At 39.8% G+C, this 11,144-nt stretch overlaps 5 non-coding genes across 5 annotated transcripts; all 5 read right to left on the bottom strand.

Annotated features, from left to right (window-relative positions):
• Nucleotides 1-652: 652 nt before the first annotated feature.
• Trnai-aau lies at nt 653-726 on the bottom strand. Its single transcript has one exon. It is a non-coding gene; the product is annotated as a tRNA-Ile (tRNA).
• A 2,197-nt stretch (nt 727-2,923) lies between these two features.
• Nucleotides 2,924-2,997, bottom strand: Trnai-aau. Its single transcript has one exon. It is a non-coding gene; the product is annotated as a tRNA-Ile (tRNA).
• A 2,196-nt stretch (nt 2,998-5,193) lies between these two features.
• On the bottom strand, nt 5,194-5,267 carry Trnai-aau. Its single transcript has one exon. It is a non-coding gene; the product is annotated as a tRNA-Ile (tRNA).
• Nucleotides 5,268-7,458: 2,191 nt separating this feature from the next.
• Trnai-aau lies at nt 7,459-7,532 on the bottom strand. The gene has a single exon. It is a non-coding gene; the product is annotated as a tRNA-Ile (tRNA).
• A 2,190-nt stretch (nt 7,533-9,722) lies between these two features.
• On the bottom strand, nt 9,723-9,796 carry Trnai-aau. The gene has a single exon. It is a non-coding gene; the product is annotated as a tRNA-Ile (tRNA).
• Nucleotides 9,797-11,144: the final 1,348 nt, after the last annotated feature.

Raw genomic sequence — 11,144 nt, 5'->3', positions numbered from 1 at the left:
ATCCTGTCTATCGGATGGTGCATATAAAAGATCCCTTGCTACTATTCGAAAAGAGTAACTCATGAATTGGCGATAGCGGGTTTCCTCCTTCAATATCGGTGTGGTCCTTAACCATATGTCTGATGCCATATAACCAAAAATAAAATGTGTTAAGTGCGTCGTTATCCGAATAAAACATTTCCATCCTTATTGTTTTATTGGTGAGGAACATGTTTACAGTGATCAGCTAGAATTTCTGTGGGCAATTTAAGCATATAGATAATGAATGTCAGTGTACTTTTAAATACTGTAAGTGCCCTCTATAAATGTTGCCCCCACTATCTAGAAAAACCCTGCATCCGCCACTGCCAGTTGTGACAATATTTTTAAAAATGTAAAAGTACTACCACCACTCCTTTCACAGCCTCGATGTGACCCCTACGCAATATTACGCTGGATCCGCCACTGAAATAATTAATAAAAGTAAAGAAAACCACCAAAAATATATTAACACATAATATCAATTTGATCTCACACGTAAGCCCTATAAAAAATATCTTATTAAATAGTTATTAAAAGGAAAGAAAACGAACACACACACGTTAACATATAATATCAATGAATCACATACGTAATATCCAATTAAATAATAAAAAGAGAGAAAAATATACGTTGGCCAATGTGGGGGTCGAACCCACGACATTCGCGTTATTAGCACGACGCTCTAACCAACTGAGCTAACCGGCCTCACGATACCATCTACTCTCTATAAGAGTCTTTTATAACAGTTACTGTAAAGTTTAGACCCAGCACGTTGGGAAGTTATGCAAACATAGACTGACCCGAGCTTTAGTGATGAAAATTACCCATAATAAAAGAATACAAATTAGCTAATCTCAACTTGGAAGTACTCCGCTGGAGATTACCGGACTACAGACCAACATTCATGTGTTGATCAACTGAGTTATCTTCCATTGATCGTCCAAATAATATTTAATGTTTAAAGATCTGTTGGGCTGTGAACCAATCTGTAAATACTCTTTTGTTATAAGAGCTTAGATTGGTCCAAATAATATCATGTGACTTAAAAACCGACATTCATAACTGCCCGAATCTCAATTTTGCATAGTCCAAGAATGTTTTTATTTATAGTCCGTCCTATCATTCTATATATAATTTTTTAAAAATAATTTGAGCGTGTTTTGACGTAAGAAGAAACGGAAAAGTGTTGTAGAAATAACAGAAAAATACTATTTTTGTGTGCAATTTACAAATTAATCGGCTCAGAAAAAAAAAACTTGTAGTAAATTTCATAGTGTGAAAAAAGGTGTTCCCTGTGGGACTGGCTATAGATGGAAAGTTTTAATTAGATGGCATTAAACACTTTTCTTGGCATCTAAATCGCAAACTTAAAACAATTTAAAAAATATTTTAAGGATTATTTTACATAGGCCTAATATTTTACCACCCTCCTCCCGTTACCGATTCCGGTCGGGGTGCTGACCAGTGCTCTCTGGCACCTGCAGGAGGTCCCTTCTTCCACCAACCTACCCCCACCCCCAACCTTTTCCTGTCCTGGACGGAGGTTCCGATCGAGGCCGACAACTTTGTCCATGACAGGCGTACGCTAAAACAGCTTGCTCTGAATGAGCACGTTAAACCCTATGACATAACATGGTATTTTACATCAATTTTTTTTTTCATTTTGATGACCTTAAACGCACTAGAACATTTTAATATGGAATAGTTCTAAACGTGATTTCTTGGCATCTGAATCGCAAAATTAGCCATTTTTAGTCCTGTGGATTAACAACTACACCACCGAGGCCGATTGTAGGTACTTGCATAGGCAGAATTTTATATTAGGCAGAGGAGGATCGGGGGGGGGGGGGGGGGGGGGGGGGGCAGGGGCTCGAACCCACCACCCCCTAAATTTTGTGACAGTTATAACTTTATTATATATTAATTTTCTTTTTTTTACCAATCCCCACCAAACCTCCCCCAAAGTTCCATTGGCATTCCGCATCATGTCACTGCCCCCCCCCCCCCCCCCCCCCCCCCCAATGAATTTTCTGGATCCGCCACTGTCGAGGAACCACCCACATTGGGTAGAGGAACACAAACGGTCAACGAATCCTATTTGGGGGCGACAGGCACATAAAAAAGATGTTTGGGGAAAAGTGGCATGGCGATGCGCCATCGGTTTGGGATCGATCCCCGTCAGTGGGCCCATTGGGCTATTTCTCGCTCCCGCTAGTGCACCACGACTGGTACATCAAAGGTCAGGGTAAGTTCTATCCTGTCTATCGGATGGTGCATATAAAAGATCCCTTGCTACTATTCGAAAAGAGTAACTCATGAATTGGCGATAGCGGGTTTCCTCCTTCAATATCGGTGTGGTCCTTAACCATATGTCTGATGCCATATAACCAAAAATAAAATGTGTTAAGTGCGTCGTTCAATAAAACATTTCGATCCTTATTGTTTTATTGGTGAGGAACATGTTTACAGTGATCAGCTAGAATTTCTGTGGGCAATTTAAGCATATAGATAATGAATGTCAGTGTACTTTTAAATACTGTAAGTGCCCTCTATAAATGTTGCCCCCACTATCTAGAAAAACCCTGCATCCGCCACTGCCAGTTGTGACAATATTTTTAAAAATGTAAAAGTACTACCACCACTCCTTTCACAGCCTCGATGTGACCCCTACGCAATATTACGCTGGATCCGCCACTGAAATAATTAATAAAAGTAAAGAAAACCACCAAAAATATATTAACACATAATATCAATTTGATCTCACACGTAAGCCCTATAAAAAATATCTTATTAAATAGTTATTAAAAGGAAAGAAAACGAACACACACACGTTAACATATAATATCAATGAATCACATACGTAATATCCAATTAAATAATAAAAAGAGAGAAAAATATACGTTGGCCAATGTGGGGGTCGAACCCACGACATTCGCGTTATTAGCACGACGCTCTAACCAACTGAGCTAACCGGCCTCACGATACCATCCACTCTCTATTAGTGTCTTTTATAATAGTTACTATAAAGTTTAGCCCCAACACGTTGGGAACTTATGCAAACATAGACTGACCCGAGCTTTAGTGATGAAAATTACCCATAATAAAAGAATACAAATTAGCTAATCTCAACTTGGAAGTACTCCGCTGGAGATTACCGGACTACAGACCAACACATTCATGTGTTGATCAACTGAGTTATCTTCCATTGATCGTCCAAATAATATTTAATGTTTAAAGATCTGTTGGGCTGTGAACCAATCTGTAAATACTCTTTTGTTATAAGAGCTTAGATTGGTCCAAATAATATCATGTGACTTAAAAACCGACATTCATAACTGCCCGAATCTCAATTTTGCATAGTCCAAGAATGTTTTTATTTATAGTCCGTCCTATCATTCTATATATAATTTTTTTTAAAATTTGAGCGTGTTTTGACGTAAGAAGAAACGGAAAAGTGTTGTAGAAATAACAGAAAAATACTATTTTTGTGTGCAATTTACAAATTAATCGGCTCAGAAAAAAAAAACTTGTAGTAAATTTCATAGTGTGAAAAAAGGTGTTCCCTGTGGGACTGGCTATAGATGGAAAGTTTTAATTAGATGGCATTAAACACTTTTCTTGGCATCTAAATCGCAAACTTAAAACAATTTAAAAAATATTTTAAGGATTATTTTACATAGGCCTAATATTTTACCACCCTCCTCCCGTTACCGATTCCGGTCGGGGTGCTGACCAGTGCTCTCTGGCACCTGCAGGAGGTCCCTTCTTCCACCAACCTACCCCCACCCCCAACCTTTTCCTGTCCTGGACGGAGGTTCCGATCGAGGCCGACAACTTTGTCCATGACAGGCGTACGCTAAAACAGCTTGCTCTGAATGAGCACGTTAAACCCTATGACATAACATGGTATTTTACATCAATTTTTTTTTTCATTTTGATGACCTTAAACGCACTAGAACATTTTAATATGGAATAGTTCTAAACGTGATTTCTTGGCATCTGAATCGCAAAATTAGCCATTTTTAGTCCTGTGGATTAACAACTACACCACCGAGGCCGATTGTAGGTACTTGCATAGGCAGAATTTTATATTAGGCAGAGGAGGATCGGGGGGGGGGGGGGGGGGGGGGGGGGGGGCAGGGGCTCGAACCCACCACCCCCTAAATTTTGTGACAGTTATAACTTTATTATATATTAATTTTCTTTTTTTTACCAATCCCCACCAAACCTCCCCCAAAGTTCCATTGGCATTCCGCATCATGTCACTGCCCCCCCCCCCCCCCCCCCCCCAATGAATTTTCTGGATCCGCCACTGTCGAGGAACCACCCACATTGGGTAGAGGAACACAAACGGTCAACGAATCCTATTTGGGGGCGACAGGCACATAAAAAAGATGTTTGGGGAAAAGTGGCATGGCGATGCGCCATCGGTTTGGGATCGATCCCCGTCAGTGGGCCCATTGGGCTATTTCTCGCTCCCGCTAGTGCACCACGACTGGTACATCAAAGGTCAGGGTAAGTTCTATCCTGTCTATCGGATGGTGCATATAAAAGATCCCTTGCTACTATTCGAAAAGAGTAACTCATGAATTGGCGATAGCGGGTTTCCTCCTTCAATATCGGTGTGGTCCTTAACCATATGTCTGATGCAATATAACCAAAAATAAAATGTGTTAAGTGCGTCGTTCAATAAAACATTTCCATCCTTATTGTTTTATTGGTGAGGAACATGTTTACAGTGATCAGCTAGAATTTCTGTGGGCAATTTAAGCATATAGATAATGAATGTCAGTGTACTTTTAAATACTGTAAGTGCCCTCTATAAATGTTGCCCCCACTATCTAGAAAAACCCTGCATCCGCCACTGCCAGTTGTGACAATATTTTTAAAAATGTAAAAGTACTACCACCACTCCTTTCACAGCCTCGATGTGACCCCTACGCAATATTACGCTGGATCCGCCACTGAAATAATTAATAAAAGTAAAGAAAACCACCAAAAATATATTAACACATAATATCAATTTGATCTCACACGTAAGCCCTATAAAAAATATCTTATTAAATAGTTATTAAAAGGAAAGAAAACGAACACACACACGTTAACATATAATATCAATGAATCACATACGTAATATCCAATTAAATAATAAAAAGAGAGAAAAATATACGTTGGCCAATGTGGGGGTCGAACCCACGACATTCGCGTTATTAGCACGACGCTCTAACCAACTGAGCTAACCGGCCTCACGATACCATCTACTCTCTATTAGTGTCTTTTATAACAGTTACTGTAAAGTTTAGCCCCAACACGTTGGTAACTTATGCAAACCTAGACGGACCCGAGCTTTAGTGATAAAAATTACCCATAATAAAAGAATACAAATTAGCTAATCTCAACTTGGAAGTACTCCGCTGGAGATTACCGGACTACAGACCAACATTCATGTGTTGATCAACTGAGTTATCTTCCATTGATCGTCCAAATAATATTTAATGTTTAAAGATCTGTTGGGCTGTGAACCAATCTGTAAATACTCTTTTGTTATAAGAGCTTAGATTGGTCCAAATAATATCATGTGACTTAAAAACCGACATTCATAACTGCCCGAATCTCAATTTTGCATAGTCCAAGAATGTTTTTATTTATAGTCCGTCCTATCATTCTATATATAATTTTTTTTAAATAATTTGAGCGTGTTTTGACGTAAGAAGAAACGGAAAAGTGTTGTAGAAATAACAGAAAAATACTATTTTTGTGTGCAATTTACAAATTAATCGGCTCAGAAAAAAAAAACTTGTAGTAAATTTCATAGTGTGAAAAAAGGTGTTCCCTGTGGGACTGGCTATAGATGGAAAGTTTTAATTAGATGGCATTAAACACTTTTCTTGGCATCTAAATCGCAAACTTAAAACAATTTAAAAACTATTTTAAGGATTATTTTACATAGGCCTAATATTTTACCACCCTCCTCCCGTTACCGATTCCGGTCGGGGTGCTGACCAGTGCTCTCTGGCACCTGCAGGAGGTCCCTTCTTCCACCAACCTACCCCCACCCCCAACCTTTTCCTGTCCTGGACGGAGGTTCCGATCGAGGCCGACAACTTTGTCCATGACAGGCGTACGCTAAAACAGCTTGCTCTGAATGAGCACGTTAAACCCTATGACATAACATGGTATTTTACATCAATTTTTTTTTCATTTTGATGACCTTAAACGCACTAGAACATTTTAATATGGAATAGTTCTAAACGTGATTTCTTGGCATCTGAATCGCAAAATTAGCCATTTTTAGTCCTGTGGATTAACAACTACACCACCGAGGCCGATTGTAGGTACTTGCATAGGCAGAATTTTATATTAGGCAGAGGAGGATCGGGGGGGGGGGGGGGGGGGGGGGGGGGGGGGGGCAGGGGCTCGAACCCACCACCCCCTAAATTTTGTGACAGTTATAACTTTATTATATATTAATTTTCTTTTTTTTCACAATCCCCACCAAACCTCCCCCAAAGTTCCATTGGCATTCCGCATCATGTCACTGCCCCCCCCCCCCCAATGAATTTTCTGGATCCGCCACTGTCGAGGAACCACCCACATTGGGTAGAGGAACACAAACGGTCAACGAATCCTATTTGGGGGCGACAGGCACATAAAAAAGATGTTTGGGGAAAAGTGGCATGGCGATGCGCCATCGGTTTGGGATCGATCCCCGTCAGTGGGCCCATTGGGCTATTTCTCGCTCCCGCTAGTGCACCACGACTGGTACATCAAAGGTCAGGGTAAGTTCTATCCTGTCTATCGGATGGTGCATATAAAAGATCCCTTGCTACTATTCGAAAAGAGTAACTCATGAATTGGCGATAGCGGGTTTCCTCCTTCAATATCGGTGTGGTCCTTAACCATATGTCTGATGCCATATAACCAAAAAATAAAATGTGTTAAGTGCGTCGTTCAATAAAACATTTCGATCCTTATTGTTTTATTGGTGAGGAACATGTTTACAGTGATCAGCTAGAATTTCTGTGGGCAATTTAAGCATATAGATAATGAATGTCAGTGTACTTTTAAATACTGTAAGTGCCCTCTATAAATGTTGCCCCCACTATCTAGAAAAACCCTGCATCCGCCACTGCCAGTTGTGACAATATTTTTAAAAATGTAAAAGTACTACCACCACTCCTTTCACAGCCTCGATGTGACCCCTACGCAATATTACGCTGGATCCGCCACTGAAATAATTAATAAAAGTAAAGAAAACCACCAAAAATATATTAACACATAATATCAATTTGATCTCACACGTAAGCCCTATAAAAAATATCTTATTAAATAGTTATTAAAAGGAAAGAAAACGAACACACACACGTTAACATATAATATCAATGAATCACATACGTAATATCCAATTAAATAATAAAAAGAGAGAAAAATATACGTTGGCCAATGTGGGGGTCGAACCCACGACATTCGCGTTATTAGCACGACGCTCTAACCAACTGAGCTAACCGGCCTCACGATACCATCCACTCTCTATTAGTGTCTTTTATAATAGTTACTATAAAGTTTAGCCCCAACACGTTGGGAACTTATGCAAACATAGACTGACCCGAGCTTTACTGATGAAAATTACCCATAATAAAAGAATACAAATTAGCTAATCTCAACTTGGAAGTACTCCGCTGGAGATTATCGGACTACAGACCAACATTCATGTGTTGATCAACTGAGTTATCTTCCATTGATCGTCCAAATAATATTTAATGTTTAAAGATCTGTTGGGCTGTGAACCAATCTGTAAATACTCTTTTGTTATAAGAGCTTAGATTGGTCCAAATAATATCATGTGACTTAAAAACCGACATTCATAACTGCCCGAATCTCAATTTTGCATAGTCCAAGAATGTTTTTATTTATAGTCCGTCCTATCATTCTATATATAATTTTTTTTAAATAATTTGAGCGTGTTTTGACGTAAGAAGAAACGGAAAAGTGTTGTAGAAATAACAGAAAAATACTATTTTTGTGTGCAATTTACAAATTAATCGGCTCAGAAAAAAAAAACTTGTAGTAAATTTCATAGTGTGAAAAAAGGTGTTCCCTGTGGGACTGGCTATAGATGGAAAGTTTTAATTAGATGGCATTAAACACTTTTCTTGGCATCTAAATCGCAAACTTAAAACAATTTAAAAACTATTTTAAGGATTATTTTACATAGGCCTAATATTTTACCACCCTCCTCCCGTTACCGATTCCGGTCGGGGTGCTGACCAGTGCTCTCTGGCACCTGCAGGAGGTCCCTTCTTCCACCAACCTACCCCCACCCCCAACCTTTTCCTGTCCTGGACGGAGGTTCCGATCGAGGCCGACAACTTTGTCCATGACAGGCGTACGCTAAAACAGCTTGCTCTGAATGAGCACGTTAAACCCTATGACATAACATGGTATTTTACATCAATTTTTTTTTCATTTTGATGACCTTAAACGCACTAGAACATTTTAATATGGAATAGTTCTAAACGTGATTTCTTGGCATCTGAATCGCAAAATTAGCCATTTTTAGTCCTGTGGATTAACAACTACACCACCGAGGCCGATTGTAGGTACTTGCATAGGCAGAATTTTATATTAGGCAGAGGAGGATCGGGGGGGGGGGGGGGGGGGGGGGGGCAGGGGCTCGAACCCACCACCCCCTAAATTTTGTGACAGTTATAACTTTATTATATATTAATTTTCTTTTTTTTACCAATCCCCACCAAACCTCCCCCAAAGTTCCATTGGCATTCCGCATCATGTCACTGCCCCCCCCCCCCCCCCCCCCCCATGAATTTTCTGGATCCGCCACTGTCGAGGAACCACCCACATTGGGTAGAGGAACACAAACGGTCAACGAATCCTATTTGGGGGCGACAGGCACATAAAAAAGATGTTTGGGGAAAAGTGGCATGGCGATGCGCCATCGGTTTGGGATCGATCCCCGTCAGTGGGCCCATTGGGCTATTTCTCGCTCCCGCTAGTGCACCACGACTGGTACATCAAAGGTCAGGGTAAGTTCTATCCTGTCTATCGGATGGTGCATATAAAAGATCCCTTGCTACTATTCGAAAAGAGTAACTCATGAAGTGGCGATAGCGGGTTTCCTCCTTCAATATCGGTGTGGTCCTTAACCATATGTCTGATGCCATATAACCAAAAATAAAATGTGTTAAGTGCGTCGTTAAATAAAACATTTCCATCCTTATTGTTTTATTGGTGAGGAACATGTTTACAGTGATCAGCTAGAATTTCTGTGGGCAATTTAAGCATATAGATAATGCATGTCAGTGTACTTTTAAATACTGTAAGTGCCCTCTATAAATGTTGCCCCCACTATCTAGAAAAACCCTGCATCCGCCACTGCCAGTTGTGACAATATTTTTAAAAATGTAAAAGTACTACCACCACTCCTTTCACAGCCTCGATGTGACCCCTACGCAATATTACGCTGGATCCGCCACTGAAATAATTAATAAAAGTAAAGAAAACCACCAAAAATATATTAACACATAATATCAATTTGATCTCACACGTAAGCCCTATAAAAAATATCTTATTAAATAGTTATTAAAAGGAAAGAAAACGAACACACACACGTTAACATATAATATCAATGAATCACATACGTAATATCCAATTAAATAATAAAAAGAGAGAAAAATATACGTTGGCCAATGTGGGGGTCGAACCCACGACATTCGCGTTATTAGCACGACGCTCTAACCAACTGAGCTAACCGGCCTCACGATACCATCTACTCTCTATTAGAGTCTTTTATAACAGTTACTGTAAAGTTTAGACCCAGCACGTTGGGAAGTTATGCAAACATAGACTGACCCGAGCTTTAGTGATGAAAATTACCCATAATAAAAGAATACAAATTAGCTAATTTCAACTTGGAAGTACTCCGCTGGAGATTACCGGACTACAGACCAACATTCATGTGTTGATCAACTGAGTTATCTTCCATTGATCGTCCAAATAATATTTAATGTTTAAAGATCTGTTGGGCTGTGAACCAATCTGTAAATACTCTTTTGTTATAAGAGCTTAGATTGGTCCAAATAATATCATGTGACTTAAAAACCGACATTCATAACTGCCCGAATCTCAATTTTGCATAGTCCAAGAATGTTTTTATTTATAGTCCGTCCTATCATTCTATATATAATTTTTTTTAAATAATTTGAGCGTGTTTTGACGTAAGAAGAAACGGAAAAGTGTTGTAGAAATAACAGAAAAATACTATTTTTGTGTGCAATTTACAAATTAATCGGCTCAGAAAAAAAAAAAACTTGTAGTAAATTTCATAGTGTGAAAAAAGGTGTTCCCTGTGGGACTGGCTATAGATGGAAAGTTTTAATTAGATGGCATTAAACACTTTTCTTGGCATCTAAATCGCAAACTTAAAACAATTTAAAAAATATTTTAAGGATTATTTTACATAGGCCTAATATTTTACCACCCTCCTCCCGTTACCGATTCCGGTCGGGGTACTGACCAGTGCTCTCTGGCACCTGCAGGAGGTCCCTTCTTCCACCAACCTACCCCCACCCCCAACCTTTTCCTGTCCTGGACGGAGGTTCCGATCGAGGCCGACAACTTTGTCCATGACAGGCGTACGCTAAAACAGCTTGCTCTGAATGAGCACGTTAAACCCTATGACATAACATGGTATTTTACATCAAATTTGTTTTCATTTTGATGACCTTAAACGCACTAGAACATTTTAATATGGAATAGTTCTAAACGTGATTTCTTGGCATCTGAATCTCAAAATTAGCCATTTTTAGTCCTGTGGATTAACAACTACACCACCGAGGCCGATTGTAGGCACTTGCATAGCCAGAATTTTATATTGGGCAGAGGAGGATCGGGGGGGGGGGGGGGGGGGGGGGGGGGCAGGGGCTCGAACCCACCACCCCCTAAATTTTGTGACAGTTATAACTTTATTATATATTAATTTTCTTTTTTTTACCAATCCCCACCAAACCTCCCCCAAAGTTCCATTGGCATTCCGCATCATGTCACTGCCCCCCCCCCCCCCCCCAATGAATTTTCTGGATCCGCCACTGTCGAGGAACCACCCA

Source organism: Gigantopelta aegis, unplaced genomic scaffold (assembly GCF_016097555.1).
Source record: "Gigantopelta aegis isolate Gae_Host unplaced genomic scaffold, Gae_host_genome ctg5583_pilon_pilon, whole genome shotgun sequence".
Classification (NCBI taxonomy): Eukaryota; Metazoa; Mollusca; class Gastropoda; order Neomphalida; family Peltospiridae; genus Gigantopelta; species Gigantopelta aegis.
Note: the sequence above shows the minus strand (reverse complement) of the source record. Positions and strands in the feature narration are given on the sequence as shown.